The sequence below is a fragment of the Symphalangus syndactylus genome, chromosome Y (assembly GCF_028878055.3).
Source record: "Symphalangus syndactylus isolate Jambi chromosome Y, NHGRI_mSymSyn1-v2.1_pri, whole genome shotgun sequence".
NCBI classification, from domain to species: domain Eukaryota; kingdom Metazoa; phylum Chordata; class Mammalia; order Primates; family Hylobatidae; genus Symphalangus; species Symphalangus syndactylus.
In genome coordinates this window covers 8,048,602-8,064,552 of record NC_072448.2, presented here as the reverse complement: position 1 = coordinate 8,064,552, position 15,951 = coordinate 8,048,602, and the positions used below count along the sequence as shown (strand labels likewise).

Genomic DNA, 15,951 nt, shown 5'->3' with positions numbered 1-15,951 from the left:
CACCTGAGGTCAGGAGTTCGAGACCAGCCTGGCCAACGTGGTGAAACCCCATCTCTACTAAAAATAAAAAAAATATATATAGCTGGACGTGGTGGCGGGCACCTGCAGTCCCACCTACTTGGGAGGCTGAGGTAGGAGAATGACTTGAACCTGGAGGCAGAGGTTGCAGTGAGCCGAGATCGCACCACTGCACTCCACACTGGGCAACAGAGCGAGACTCCGTCTCAGAAAAGAAACATAAACAAATGGCTGAGAAGGAGCAGAGACTCCTCCGAAGGTCCTGCCACCCCCCGCCTCGAGGCATGGAAATAACAAGAAAAATTGTGAGTTTCTTCAAGAGAGATTCTGGGCACCTAGCTAGCCCTGCAACCAGCCATTCGGGGAGTGAATGAATAACACAGTAAACAACCAAATAGTAACTTAAACAATAGCCACCCCTAGTAAGCCAGAGTCATAAGATGTTTGATTCCCCGTAGAAACAAAAGAAAACATAATGATATATGTGTCTGAGTTGTTTTTGTTTTTCTTTCTTCTTTGTTTGCTTGTGAGATGGAGTCTCGCTCTGTCGCTCAGGCTGGAGTGCAGTGGCGTGATCTCTGCTCACTGCAATCTCCACCTCCCAGGTTCACGCCATTGTCCTGCCCCAGCCTCCTGAGTAGCTGGGACTACAGGCGCCCGCCACCACACCCAGCTAAGTTTTTGTATTTTTTTAGTAGAGATGGGGTTTCACAGTGTGAGCCAGGCTGGTCTCGAACTCCTGACCTCATGATCTGCCCGCCTCGGCCTCCCAAAGTGCTGGGATAACAGGAGTGAGCCACTGCACCCGGCTGTTTATTTGTTTTTGAGATAGAGTCTCAGTCTGTTGCCCAGGCTGGAGTGCAGTGGTGCGATCTCAGCTCACTGCAAACTCCACCTCCCGATTTCAAATGATTCTCCTGCCTCAGCCTCCCAAGTAACTGGGATTACAGGTGCCCGCCACCACGCCCGGCTAATTTTTGTATTTTTAGTAGAGACAGAGTTTCACCATGTTGGCCAGGCTGGTCTCAAACTCCTGACCTCAGGTGATCCGCCCGCCTCGGTCTCCCAAAGAGAGCCTGCCCCAAAGACAGGTTATACCTGTCTTAGCCTTTTCCTGCTCACAGGCCAGTGCCCAGAAAGCCTCATTCATGTTGCCGGAAATGAAAATCATCTCTCTCAGCTTCAAAAACAGAGGAGCCAGAGGGGGTGAAAAGCGAAGTCGCCGGCACGCCCCGCGGGCTGCGGTGAATGAAATGTCAGGTTTCCAGGTGTAAAACGGTCCCCTGCGGACATCAGAAACAACCTTTCCACTCCTCAGCCTGCAAATGCTCAATTAGACAAACGGAAACTTGTGGCAGCTTTTATCTTTCTCTTTAATGGTCATCGAACGTCATGGCCTTTGATTTTAAAAGTCCAGGACCTGACTTTCATCCCTGGAGATGCCCCAAGAAAGATAAAAATCCTGTAATCCATGCCCGCGAAAGCACGCCAATTCACCAGGCACAGAAATAATGAATTTCTCTAAATTATTATTATCATTTGAGACGGAGTTTCGCTCTTGCTGCCCAGGCTGGAGTGCAATGACGTGACCTCAGCTCACCCCAACCTCTACCTCCTGGGCTCAAGCGATTCTCCTGCCTCAGCCTCCTGAGTAGCTGTAATTACAGGCGCCCACCACCACACCTGGCTAATTTTGTATTTTCAGTAGAGATGGGGTTTCTCCATGTTGGTCAGGCTGGTCTCGAACTCCTGACCTCAGGTGATCCGCCCGCCTCAACCTCCCAAAGTCCTGGGATTACAGGTGTGAGCCACCGCCCCCAGCCGAATTTCTCTAAATTATAAAGCACAGAAGGCAGAAACCGCCATGGACAGGTTTGTTCAAGAGTTCTCAGAGCTCCACACTCAGCCCGGGAACATTTTAGAGAATGCTTGATAAACAGGAGGAATCATCAATTCATGACCCTATGAATGAAATGACCCCATTGTCTTCCCTAATCAAGGCACTGTCTTGGGTTAGGTCCCTGTACTGGGTTAAAACGTGCCCCCACTCACCCTACCAAAAAAAAAATTCACATCTACCCAGAACCTCAGAGTGTGTCCTTAATTGTAAGTAGGGTCTTTCTACATGTGATATAGTTAAGGATCTTGAAACATGATCATCTTGCATTTAACTTGGGTCCTAAATCCACTGACAGGCACCCTTCTAAGAGACACAAGAGGAGACACAGACACAGAGGAGAAAACCACGTGGAGATGGACACAGAGACTGGAGTGATGCGGCCACAAGCCCAGGGACACCTGGAACCCCCAGGAGCTGGGAGAAGCAGGAAGGACCCTCCCCTACAGCTCTGGAGGGAGCACGGCCCTAAGACACGTTGATCTGAGACTTCTGGTCTCTAAGAGTGAGAGAGAATGAGTTTCTGTTGCCTTAAGCCCCTGGTACCTGTCAGTGACATTTTATTTGGAAACAGAGTGTCTGCACACATAATTAATTCAAGGACCTTGAGATGAGATCATCCTGTAGGACAGTGGACGTAAATCTAATGACCACTGTCCTCACAAGAGACAGAAGAGGGGGCCGGGTGCGGTGGCTCATGCCTCTAATCCCAGCACTTTGGGAGGCCGAGGCAGGCAGATCACGAGGTCAGGAGATGGAGACCATCCTGGCTAACACAGTGAAACCCCGTCTCTACAAAAAATACAAAACAATTAGCCGGGCGTGGTGGTGGGCGCCCATAGTTCCAGCTACTTAGGAGGCTGAGGCAGGAGAATGGCATGAACCCGGGAGGCGGAGCTTGCAATGAGCCGAGATGGCACCACTGCACTCCAGCCTGGGCGACAAAGCAAGACTCCCTCTCCAAAAAAAAAAAAAAAAGAGAGAGAGACAGAAGAGGACACACAGACACAGAGGAGAAGGCCACGTGGAGAGGGAAGCAGAGACTGGAGTGATGCAGCCACAAGCCCAGGGACGCCTGGAGCCCCCAGGAGCTGGGGAGACATGATGGACCTTCCTCTAGGGCTTTCAGAAGGAACTGGATGCAATTGAAGTGGATTGAACTATAGTCCAGCAAAAGCTACCTGGCAATGCTTCATGCATGGTCCCTCTCTGCATCTTGAAAGCCAGCTGCAGAGCCTCTTCCAATCTCTCTGCCTCTGACCATGCTACCTCCTCTTCTAAGGACCCTGTGAAGACACTGGGCCCACCCAATATGCAGGATTGTGTCCCATCTCCAGATCCTTAGCTTCATCGCACCTGCAACATTCATTTTGCCATGTGAGGTCACATGTTCACAGGTGCAGGGATCCAGGAATTAGGATGTGGCCGTCATCATGGGTGCTATTTTCCCTACCCCCATACCCCAATCCGAGGAATGAACGATAGCTCTGAAGTCAGTGATTACAGCAAGATTACCACCTACCCTTGAAAACATCAAATGTATTGACTTTTAGAGGTTGCAGGGGACTATTTCCTCAAGTCCAAACACACAGACACAAGGGGTCCTTGTCTTGACAAACCCCTACATCCTTGTGTTTTGGAGGGTTTTGATTGTTTGTTTGTTTTATTGAGACGGAGTTTCGCTCTTGTTGCCCAGGCTGGAGTGCAGTGGCGTGTTCTCGGCTCACTGCAACCTCTGCCTCCTGGGTTCCAGCGATTCTCCTGCCTCAGCCTCCTGAGTAGCTGAGATTACACGCATCTGCCACCATGCCTGGCTAATTTTTGTATTTTTAGTAGACACGGGGTTTCATCATGTTGGCCAGGCTAGTCTCGAACTCCTGACCTCAGGTGATCTGCCTGCCTTTTAAAAATTAAAAAAAAAAAGAGAGAGAGAGAGAGTCTGTCTCTGGAGTGCAGTGGCTGGAGTGCAATGGCGCGATCTCAGCTCACTGCAACCTCCGCCTTCCAGATTCAAGTGATTCTCATGCCTCAGCCTCCCAAGTAGCTGGAATGACAGGCACTTGCTACCAGGCCTGGCTAATTTTTTTTATATTTTTAGTAGAGACAGGGTTTCACTATGTTGGCCAATCTGGTCTCGAACTCCTGACCTAAAATGATCCACCCGCCTCGTCCTCCTAAAGTGCTGGGATTACAGGCATGAGCTACCACACACAGCCTGAATAAAGTTTTGACAGCATTACTGATTACTGTTCTGAGTGACATTTATTGTTTTATATTTTTTCTTCTGGGAGAGCTATTATGTCCATATGAAAACAATTATTAAAGCATATAAAATTACAGCTAGACAGGTGGAATAAATTCCAGTGTTCTAAAGCCCTGTAGAATGATGATAGTTAACAATAGTACATTCTACAGTTTCAAATAGTTGGAAGGAGGATATTAAATGTTCCCTACACAAAGAAATGATGGGCATGGTAGCTCACGCCTGTAATCGCAGCACTTTGGGAGGCCGAGGCAGGTGGATCACCTGAGGTCAGGAGTTCCAGACCAGCCTGGCCAACACAGCAAAACTCTGTCTCTACTAAAAATACAAAAATCAGCTGGCTATGGTAGCATGTGCCTGTAATCCCAGCTACTTGGTAGGCTGAGGCAGGAGAATTGCTTCAACCCTGGATGTGGAGGTTGCAGTGAGCCAAGACCACGCCATTGCACTGCAGCCTGGATGAGAGAGCGAGACAAGAAAGAAAGAAAGACAGAAAGAAAGAGAGACAGAAAGAGAGAAACAGAGAGAGACCCAAAGAGAGAAAGTGAGAGAGACAGAAAAAGAAAAACAGAGAGAGAGAAAGAAAGGAGAGAGAGAGAACAGAAGAAAGGAAGGAAGGAAGGAAGGAAGGAAGGAAGGAAGGAAGGAAGGAAGGAAGGAAGGGCTGTTTGACATGATGGATGTGCTATTAATCATCTCATTATAGGTTATATGGATCTGATCATTAATTATACATTGATCATTATACGTTATAAGGATCTGATAATTATACACTATATGCATAGAAACATCACTATGTATCCCGTGAATATGTGCAATTTTTCTCAATTAAAAAAGAATAAAATAAGGCCGGGTGCGGTGGCTCACGCCTGTAATCCCAGCACTTTTGGGAGGCTGGGCGGATCACGAGATCAGGAGTTCGACATCAGCCTGACCAACATGGTGAAACCCCGTCTCTACTAAAAAATATATATATATACAAAAAAATTAGCCAGGCATGGTTGCACTTGCCTGTAATCCCAGCTACTGAGGAGGCTGAGGCAGGAGAATCGCTTGAACCCGGGAGGTGGAGGTTGCAGTGAGCCGAGATCACACCACTGTGCTCCAGCCTGGGCGGCAGAGACTCTGTCTCAAAAAATAAAAAATTAAAAAAAAAAAAATAAAAATTTTAAAAAGCACACAATTTGTATAACTCATTCTGACAAATTAAAGTCACTTGTTCTTTTTTTAATCTAATAAATGGATACGAGGTCTTCCTATGTTGCCCAGGTTGGTCTCAAACTCCTGGGCTCAAGTGATTCTCCCACCTCGGCCTCCCAGAGTGCCAGGATTACAGGCGTGAGCCACTATATACGGCCTAAAAGTCACTTTTTTTTTTTTTTTTTTTTCTTTTTTTTTTTTTAATACGGAGTCTTGTTCTGTTGCCCAAGCTGGAGTGTAGTGGCCCTATCTCGGCTCAGTGCAAGCTCCGCCTCCCAGGCTCAAGTGATTCTCCTGCCTCAGCCTCCTGAACAGCTGGGATTACAGGCACCCCCCACCACGCCAGGCTAATTTTTGTATTTGTATTATAGACAGGGTTTCACCATGTGGGCCAGGCTGGTCTCGAACTCCTGACCTCAGGTGATCCTCCCGCCTTGGCCTCCCAAAGTGCTGGGGTTACAGGCATGAGCCACTGCGTATGGCCTGAAAGTCACCTATTTTTAAACAAAAAACAAAAGAACAATGTGAGCGAAGAGAACACCAGTAAATGACACATAACTCACTCTGCTGTTTTCACAAACCCTCCACGCCCCGCATCTCACGGGATCCCTGGAAGCTGGTGGTCCCAGATGAATTTGTAAGCTTCCTTCCTGCCAATGCTTCGTTCAAGTGCACGCCGGGGCAAGCCCATTGAGAAGCCGAATTGCTTCTGCCGCTTCCCCTCTAAGCGCTGTTGAAACTTAGCAGCAACGTGCCAGAGGGGACCCCTTCCCACTGTGCAGACGCTGACGTGATTCACTGGGTCGCCCAGATTCGTACTCAACCCATCTCTGGGCTGTTGTGGGCCCTGTGTGATTGACAGCTGCCTGGCTCTATAGCGGGGTGACTTCAGCTAGGCTCAGCCAATAGGGAACAGGTGCAGGGGCTAGGGGGCGGGAAGAGAGAGAAGGCCCCGTGTAATTGACATAGGCCTGGCAGACAGACAGATGACATCACCTGGCTGGGTGACTTCAGCAGAGCTCAGCCAATGGGGAGCAGGTGCAGGCGCTAGGGGGCGGGAAGAGAGAGAGAGAAGGCCCTGTGTAATTGACATCAGACTGGCTCTGATTGACATCACCTGGCTGGGTGACTTCAGCAGTGCTCAGCCAACGGGGAGCAGGTGCAGGCGCTAGGGGGCGGGAAGAGAGAGAGAGAGAAGGCCCTGTGTAATTGACATCAGCCTGGCTCTGATTGACATCACCCTGGCTGGTTAACTTCAGCTGGGCTCAGCCAATGGGGAGCAGGTGCCGGGGCTAGGGGGCAGGAAGAGAAGGCCCTATGTAATTGACATCTGCCAGGCTCTGATTGACGTCACCTGGCTGGGTGACTTCATCAGGGCTCAGCCAATGGGGAGCAGATGCAGGCTCTACGGGGCGGGAAGAGAGAGAGAGAGAGGAGGCCCTGTGTAATTGACATCTGCCTGGCTTTGATTGACATCAACCTGGCAGGGTGACTTCAGCTGGGCTCAGCCAATGGGAGCAGGCGCAGGGGCTAGGGGGCGGGAAGAGAGAGAGAGAGAGAGAGAGAGAGAGAGGGCCCTGTGTAATTGACATCAGCCTGGCTCTGATTGACATCACCCTGGCTGGGTGACTTCAACTGGGCTCAGCCAATGGGGAGCAGGTGCAGGGGCTGGGGGGCGGGAAGAGAGAGAAGGCAAAGAACGGATTCCTTCTCCCCTACCTTTAGCCCTGGGCGTCAGGACTCGATAGAAGAGCCCCTCCCTTGCTCCTTGAGGTCTGGGATTTGCATCAGCCTCCCTGGCGTTTTCTTCTTACTTGACCCGCCCCCCCTTCTCAGTGACCCCCGTTTTCTCCAAGGCTCTGATGCCACAGAGCAAGGAGTCAATTCGCCGCCTGCACGCTGACCTATGTAGGCAGATTTTATTATTATTATATTATTATTATATTTATATTTCATTTTACTTTATTTTACTTTTTTATCTTATTTTATTTTATTTGGAGACAGAGACTCGCTGTGTTGCCCAGGCTGGAGTGCAATGGTGCAATCTCGGCTCACTGCAACCCCCACCTCCCGGGTTCAAGCGATTCTCCTGACTCAGCCTCCTGAGTAGCGGGGATTACAGGCATGCGCCACCAACCCTGGCTAATTCTTGTATTTTTCAGTAGAGATGGGGTTTCTCCATGTTGGCCAGCCTGATCTTGAACTCCTGACCTCAAGCGATCTGCCCGCCTCGGCCTCCCAAAGTGCTAGGATTACAGGCTTAAGTGTCATTTTTAAGAAGACTCCTTGTTCAAAGAAGTCTGCTGAACAGTGAGTTTGTGCCAAAACAGCTTGCGAAGCTCCGAGAGGAGAATGTTCGCATTCCCGAACTCGTGTTGGGTCACACGCGGCTGTTGGGAAGACAATGGCACCTGCATCTCAGACCCATCGAGGCTGGACAGGGGTCAGCAAGGTCAGCCCCAGGCCGCTTCCCGTCTGTAAATGGAGTCTCGTGGTGCACGAGGTCGAGGGTGACGAGGGCCAGATTCCCGGAGATCGTGCATCGGCTCCTGGGAGGTAGGAAGATCTCTGGTGCCGTCCAGGTGCACACTGGGTGTGAGCAATAACCAGCGAGCCCCCTGGCCTGCAGAGACGGCCTTTCCTCCACCCTCAGGTCACCTGTGAGGAATGCACCTGTGGCCCGAGAAGCCAACATGGCCCAGAGCACAGGACTCTCTCGGGGCAAGTTGTGCTTTGTCACACCTCGGACGCTGCCCTGCTGTTCCCTCCGCTACCACATCCACCCAGGGCTGAACGCACCAGGCTTGTTGCCACCAGGCCCCACCTGGGACCACACAGAGAGGGTCTGCCTGTGCCCCCTCCCCTCACACACACAAATCAGCATGTGCCTATACACATACGCACATGCACATACATGCACACACATATAGATGCACACATGCAGACACACATATATACACACATATGCAAATGCTCACATGCACATACACACACACAAATGCATACAGACACTAACAGGCATACACGCTCATCCATATCCATATATACACACATACATGCACATATGCACACACACAAATGCATACAAACACTAACAGCCATATACGCTCATCCATATCCATATATACACACACAAATGCATACCTGCACATCTGCACACATACACAATTGTGTATACACTAGCATGCATACACGCACGCACACATACACACATGCACACCCAAATATACACATGCACACATGCCGTATATGCACATATGCACAAACACATACAAACAAATGCATACAGACACTAACAGGCATACACGCTCATATATATCCATATATACATACACCCAAATATATACATGCACAAACACACTCACACAAACGCATACAGACACTAACAGGCATATACACTCATACATATCCATATCTACACACACAAATGCACACATGCACATATGCACAAACACATACCCACAAATGCATACAGACACTAACTGGCATACACGCTCATACATATCCATATATACACACACCCAGATATACACATGCACAAACACACTCACACAAATGCATACGGACACTAACAGGCATATACACTCATACATATCCATATCTAAACACACAAATGCACACATGCACATATGCACAAACACATACACACAAACGCATACAGACACTAACAGGCATATACACTCGTACATATCCATATCTACACACACAAATGCACACATGCACACATGCAAAAACACATACACACAAATGCAAACAGACACTAACCTGCATACACGCTCATACATATCCATATCTACACACACACATGCACACATGCACATATGCACAAACACATACACACAAATGCATACAGACACTAACAGGCATATACACTCGTACATATCCATATCTACACACACAAATGCACACATGCACACATGCACAAACACATACACACAAACACATACAGACACTAACAGGCATATACACTCATACATATCCATATCTACACACACACATGCACACATGCACATATGCACAAACACATACCCACAAATGCAAACAGACACTAACCGGCATACACGCTCATACATCTCCATATACACACACACCCAGATATACATATGCACAAACACATACACACAAACACATACAGACACTAACAGGCATATACACTCGTACATATCCATATCTACACACACAAATGCACACATGCACATATGCACAAACACATACCCACAAATGCAAACAGACACTAACAGGCATATACACTCATACATATCCATATCTACACACACAAATGCACACATGCACAAACACATACACACAAATGCATACAGACACTAACAGGCATACACGCTTGCACATATCCATATCTACACACACAAATGCACATGTGCACATATGCACAAACACACAATTGCCTACACACTAGCATGCATATACACACATACACATGCACACCTAAATATACACATGCACAAACACATTCACACAAATGCATACAGACACTAACAGGCATACACACTCATCTGTATCCATACATACACACACAAATGCACACATGCACATATGCACAAATGCATACACACAAATGCATACAGACACTAATCGACATACATGCTCATCCATATCTGTATCCACACACACAAAGGCACACATGCACATATGCACAAATGAATATACAAACAACTGCATACACACTAGCATGCATATACACACATGCACACACACATGCACCCCCACACACATGCACACCCAAGTATACACATGCACACATACACACAAATGCATACAGACACTAATAGACATACATGCTCAACTATATCCATATGTACACACACAAATGCACACATGCACATATGCACAAATACACAAACAATTGCGTATACACTAGCATGCATATATATACACACACATACACACATGCACACCCAAATATACACATGCACAAACACATACCCACAAATGCATACAGATACTAACAGGCATACATGCTCATCCGTATCCGTATATACACACACCCAGATATACACATGCACAAACACACTCACACAAATGCATACAGACACTAACAGTCATATACACTCATACATATCCATATCTACACACACAAATGCACACATGCATATATGCATACACAAACAACTGCAAACACACTAGCATGCATATATGCACATATGCATACACACACGCACACACACACACATGCACACCAAAAAATACACATGAACAAGCACATTCACACAAATGCATACAGACTGTAACAGGCAAACACACTCATACATATCCATATCTACACACACAAATGCACAGATGCACATATGCACAAATACATACAGAAACAATTGCATACACACTAGCATGCATATACACACACACACCCAATTATACACATAGACACAAATGCACAGATACTAACAGGCATACACACTGATACATATCCATATCTACACACACATATTCACACATGCACATATGCACAAGTTCATACACAAACAACTGCACACACACTAGCATGCATATACACACACATGCACACACACACATACACATGCACACCCAAATAGACACATGCACAAACACACACAAATACATAATACACACACACACAGAGACACAAATACACAAATATAAACACACACATCACATGCATACACAAACAGGCAAACATACACACAGACAACCATACATATACAAACACACATCCACAAAGACACATGCATATGTACAGACACAAACATAACCACAAGCACAGATAACACAGAAACACATACACACACAGACACACGCAGAAACACACACGCATACACACATTCATGAAGCTTTCCACCTCTACCAGTCAGACAACCATATGCACACACATACACATTTCTTAGTTCAGAAAAATAGACTGGGCGTGGTGGCTCATGCCTGTAATCCCAGCACTTTGGGAGGCTGAGGTGGGCGGATCACGAGGTCAGGAGATCGAGACCATACTGGCTAACACGGTGAAACCCCATCTCTACTAAAAATACAAAAAATTAGCCAGGCGTGGTGGCGGGCACCTGTAGTCCCAGCTACTTGGGAGGCTGAGGCAGGAGAATAATGTGAACCCGGGAGGCGGAGCTTGCAGTGAGCCGAGATCACGCCACTGCACTCCAGCCTGGGTGACAGAGCGAGACTCCATCTCAGGAAAGAAAAAAAAAAGCCGGGCGCGGTGGCTCACACCTGTAATCCCAGCACTTTGGGAGGCGGAGGCGGGCGGATCATGAGGTCAGAAGATCGAGACCATCCTGGCTAACATGGTGAAACCCCGTCTCTACTAAAAATACAAAAAATTAGCTGGGCATGGTGGCAGGCACCTATAGTCCCAGCTATTTGGGAGGCTGAGACAGGAGAATGGTGTGAACCCAGGAGGTGGAGCTTGCAGTGAGCCGAGATTGTGCCACTGCACTCCAGCCTGGGTGACAAAGCGAGACTCCGTCTCAAAAAACAAAACAAAACAAAAAGAAAAAAAAAAGAAAAATAGAAAAACATCTTTAGGAACTAAGTATCACCTGCAAACTGCAAAAAACAAGCAAACAAACAAAACAACTGTGCTGGGGCTTGGATACCACAACTGACAACCTAAATTACTGAGGTAGCAAACTGCCTAGAAGAGGTAGACATTTCCGGCTCTGAAATCAGGACCCGGCCGTGAGAGACACCGCCTGCCTTGTTTTTACAGTTTTATTAGCCACATCCCTCAGGGAATCTCACGGCAGGTCTCAGGAGCTCTCTCTAATCTTGTTAACCTTCTGCGCCTCTCCTCCCCGAGTGCAAACTAATCTTTCTTAATGCAAGAGGACAGGGCAGCTTTGGAAAGGCCGTCACCAGACAGCCAGCGTTCCCCGTCCTCAGAAGTGGACCTTGGAGAGCTTTGGTGTATGGAAACCTGCTCCCCTGGGGGGTGAAACATTGAAACCCCAACAGACGGTATTACTGAGCTGAGAGCTCATGTTTCTAGAAAAGGCAACAGATGCGGTGTCTGATGATGAAGCTTAATTTGGGATGTGCAGAGCAGGAATTATTTAAACCAATCCCTTGATGAATTTGTCTTTAAGGAATACGTCCTTTCTCTCACCAGTCACTCAGGCTCCTGGACACCTGCCTGCCAGCCCTCACTGAATCTCCCAGAGGCTCTTCATGTCTGCTGCCTGACAATTTTCTCCAGGGTGTACAAAAGCAGAGGAGAGAGCTCCCCTCCCAGACTGCTGGAGGGACGTGGGGACTTACCGCATGGCTGACGCTCTCAGGTTCCAGCCAGACTTAATGTCCTAAAATGCACCAAGACAGGCAGGCCTGGGTCCAGACGGCCAGGGGAGGGCTGCCAGGGCTCATCTGCAGAGCCCGGAAAGGGAGGAGGTGAACAGAGGAAGGAGGAAGGGTGATGGGGCCTGCAGGGTGTGATATGACCTGAGTTATCGCCTCCCTTTGTGCTGCTGTTGCTTCTTACTGTGGGAAATGCACATTATACACAGTTTGCCATTTTAACGAAGAGACGATTTAGTGCACTGAGCATTTTACACAACCGCCAGCCCTATCTAGTTCCAGAACACCTTCATAATCCCCCAAAAAAACACCCCATACCCATTAAACCGTCACTCCCCAATCTCCCTGCTCTCAGCCTTAAGCAATCACCCATCTGCTCTCTGACTCTGCAAACAGTCTTATTCTAGACACTTCATGCAAATGAGATTGTGCCATTTTGCACTTTTGTGCCTGGGTGTTTTTTGTTGTTGCTGTTTCTGTGGTTGTGGTGTTTTTGTTTTCACTGCATTACTTCTACACCAAACTAATAAATGATGTATTCCGTCAAAGCCTATCAAGGACTCAAAAGAATACAACCTTTTTTTATTTTTTTGAGACAGAGTCTCACTCTGTCGCCCAGGCTGGAGTGCAGTGGCATGATCTCGGCTCACTGCAACCTCCGCCTCCCAGGTTCAAGCGATTCTCCTGCCTCAGCCTCCCGAGTAGCTGGGATTACAGGTAACTGCCACCACGCCCGGCTAATTTTTTTTGTATTTTTAGTAGAGATGGGGTTTCACCATGTTGGCCAGGCTGATCTCAAACTCCCGACCTCAGGCGATCCACCTGCCTCGGCCGCCCAAAGTGCTGGGATAACAGGCGCGAGCCACCGCACCTGGCCCCCATTTTTATGGTTATTTCTTGATGATATGCGAAACTAGGAGTGGATTATTCATGTGTACTCTTTTTAGATTGTATTAGTCAGGGTTCCTTAGAGGAATAGAACTAATAGAAGATACACACACACACACATATATGTATGTATGTATATGTGTATGTATGTGTGTATATATATATATATATATATATATATATAGGAGTTTATTAAGGGGTATTAACTCACACCATCACAAGGTGAGGTCCCACCATAGGTCATCTGCAAGCTGAGGAACCAGGAAGCCAGTCTGTGTCCCAAGGCCGAAGAACTTGGAGTCCAGTGGTCCAGGGCAGGAAGCATCCAGCAAGGGAGGAAGATGGAGGCTGGGAGGCTAAGCCAGTCTAGCCTTTTCACGCTCCTCTGCCTGCTTTTATTCTGGCCACACTGGCAGCTGATGAGATGGTGCCCACCCAGATTGAGGGTGGGTCTGCCTCTCCGAGTCCACTGACTCTGGTGTTATTCTCCTTTGGCAACACCCTCACAGACACACCCAGGAACAACGCTTTGATTGGATCTTTCAATCGAATCGAGTTGACATTCAGTATTAACCATCATGCCCAGGAAACTCATTCACGGGTCACAATATGTGAAGGTCACTCTAAAATCAGTCTGGCTATAAGAGATATTACCCGGGCCTGGTGTGGTGGCTCATGCCTGTAATCCCAGCACTTTGGGAGGCAGAGGTGGGCGGATCACTTGAGGTCGGGAGTTCGAGACCAGCCTGACCAATATGGTGAAACCCCCATCTCTACTAAAAATACAAAAATTAGCCAGGCATGGTGGCGCACGCCTGTAGTCCCAGCTACTCGGGAGGCTGAGGCAGGGGAATCACTTGAACGTGGGAGGCGGAGGTTGCAGTGAGCTGGGATGGGGCCACTGCACTCTAGCCTGAGCAACAGAGCAAGACTCCATCTCAAAATAAAAATTAAAAAGAAAGAAAGAAAGAAAGAACCATAAAAATGGGTAAGCAGCAACCCTGGAGACTGCTCTGTCTATGGAGTAGCCATTCTTTAATTTCTTTACTTTCCCAATAAACTCGCTTTCCGTTTGCTCTACGGACTTGCCCTGAATTCTTTCTTGCGTGAGATCCAAGAACCCTCTCTTGGGATCTGGATGAGGACCCCTTTCTGGTAACAGAGGGGTGTAGTGAGGCCTGGCCAACCTCCACTTCCCAACATGGCATGAATTTTAAACTTAAATTGAAATAATTTCACGTTAAATTTTACAGTGTCCTGGCCAAGGAGAGAGTCCATTCAGATTTTTATTTTTGCTTTATTTATTTATTATTTTTGCCACGTTGGCCAGGCTGGTGTCGAACTCCTAACCTCGTGATCCGCCCACCTCAGCCTCCCAAAGTGCTAGGATTACAGGCATGAGACACCACGCCTGGCCTTTATGGTTATTTCTTGATGATATGCTAAACAAGGGGTGGATTATTCATGTCTCCCCTTTTTAGACCATGTAGGGTAACTTCCTGACGTTGCCATGGCATTTGTAAACTGTCATGGTGCTGGTGGGAAGGTAGCAGTGAGGACCACCAGAGGTCACTGTTGTGGCCTTCTTGGTTTTGGTGTGTTTTGGCCGGCTTCTTTCCTGCAACCGGTTTTATCAGCAAGGTCTTTATGATCTGTATCTTGTACCGATCTCCTATCTTATCCTGTGACTTAAAATGCCTTAACCATCTGGGAATGCAGCCCAGTAGGTCTCAGCCTCATTTTACCCAGACTCTTTTTAAGATGGAGTTACTCTGGTTCAAACACCTCTGATATTTTCAGCACGAACATCAACACAGACCTTAAGTCTGGTAAGAAACATCTGGAGTCTCTGGCCGGGCGCGGTGGCTCACGCCTGTCATCCCAGCAGTTTGGGAGGCCGAGGCGGGCGGATCATGAGGTCAAGAGATTGAGACCATCCTGGCCAACATGGTGAAACCCCGTCTCTACTAAAAATACAAAAATTAGCTGGTCGTGGTGGTGCCTGCCTGCAATCCCAGCTACTCGGGAGGCTGAGATAGGAGAATCACTCGAACCCGGGAGGCGGAGGTTGCAATGAACCAAGATTGCGCCACTGCACTCCAGCCTGGATGACAAGAGTGAAACTCCATCAAAAAAAAAAAAAGAAAAAAACATTTGCGGGCCGGGCGCGGTGGCTCACGCTTGTAATCCCAGCACTTTGGGAGGCCGAGGCGGGTGGATCACGAGGTCAGGAGATCGAGACCACGGTGAAACCCCGTCTCTACTAAAAATACAAAAAAAAAAAATTAGCCGGGCGTGGTGGCGGGCGCCTGTAGTCCCAGCTACTCGGAGAGGCTGAGGCAGGAGAATGGCGTGAACCCGGGAGGCGGAGCTTGCAGTGAGCCAAGATCGTGCCACTGCACTCCAGCCTGGG

At 48.0% G+C, this 15,951-nt stretch overlaps 1 long non-coding RNA gene across 2 annotated transcripts in view; it reads right to left on the bottom strand.

The window, feature by feature from the left end:
* The window catches only part of LOC134736040 (uncharacterized), a 78,905-nt gene extending 66,167 nt beyond the window's left edge, over nt 1-12,738 (bottom strand). For both annotated transcript variants that reach the window (XR_010119815.1, XR_010119816.1), the window contains exon 1: nt 12,615-12,738. This is a non-coding gene — a long non-coding RNA (uncharacterized lncRNA). The remainder of the gene's footprint in view (nt 1-12,614) is intronic.
* Nucleotides 12,739-15,951: the final 3,213 nt, after the last annotated feature.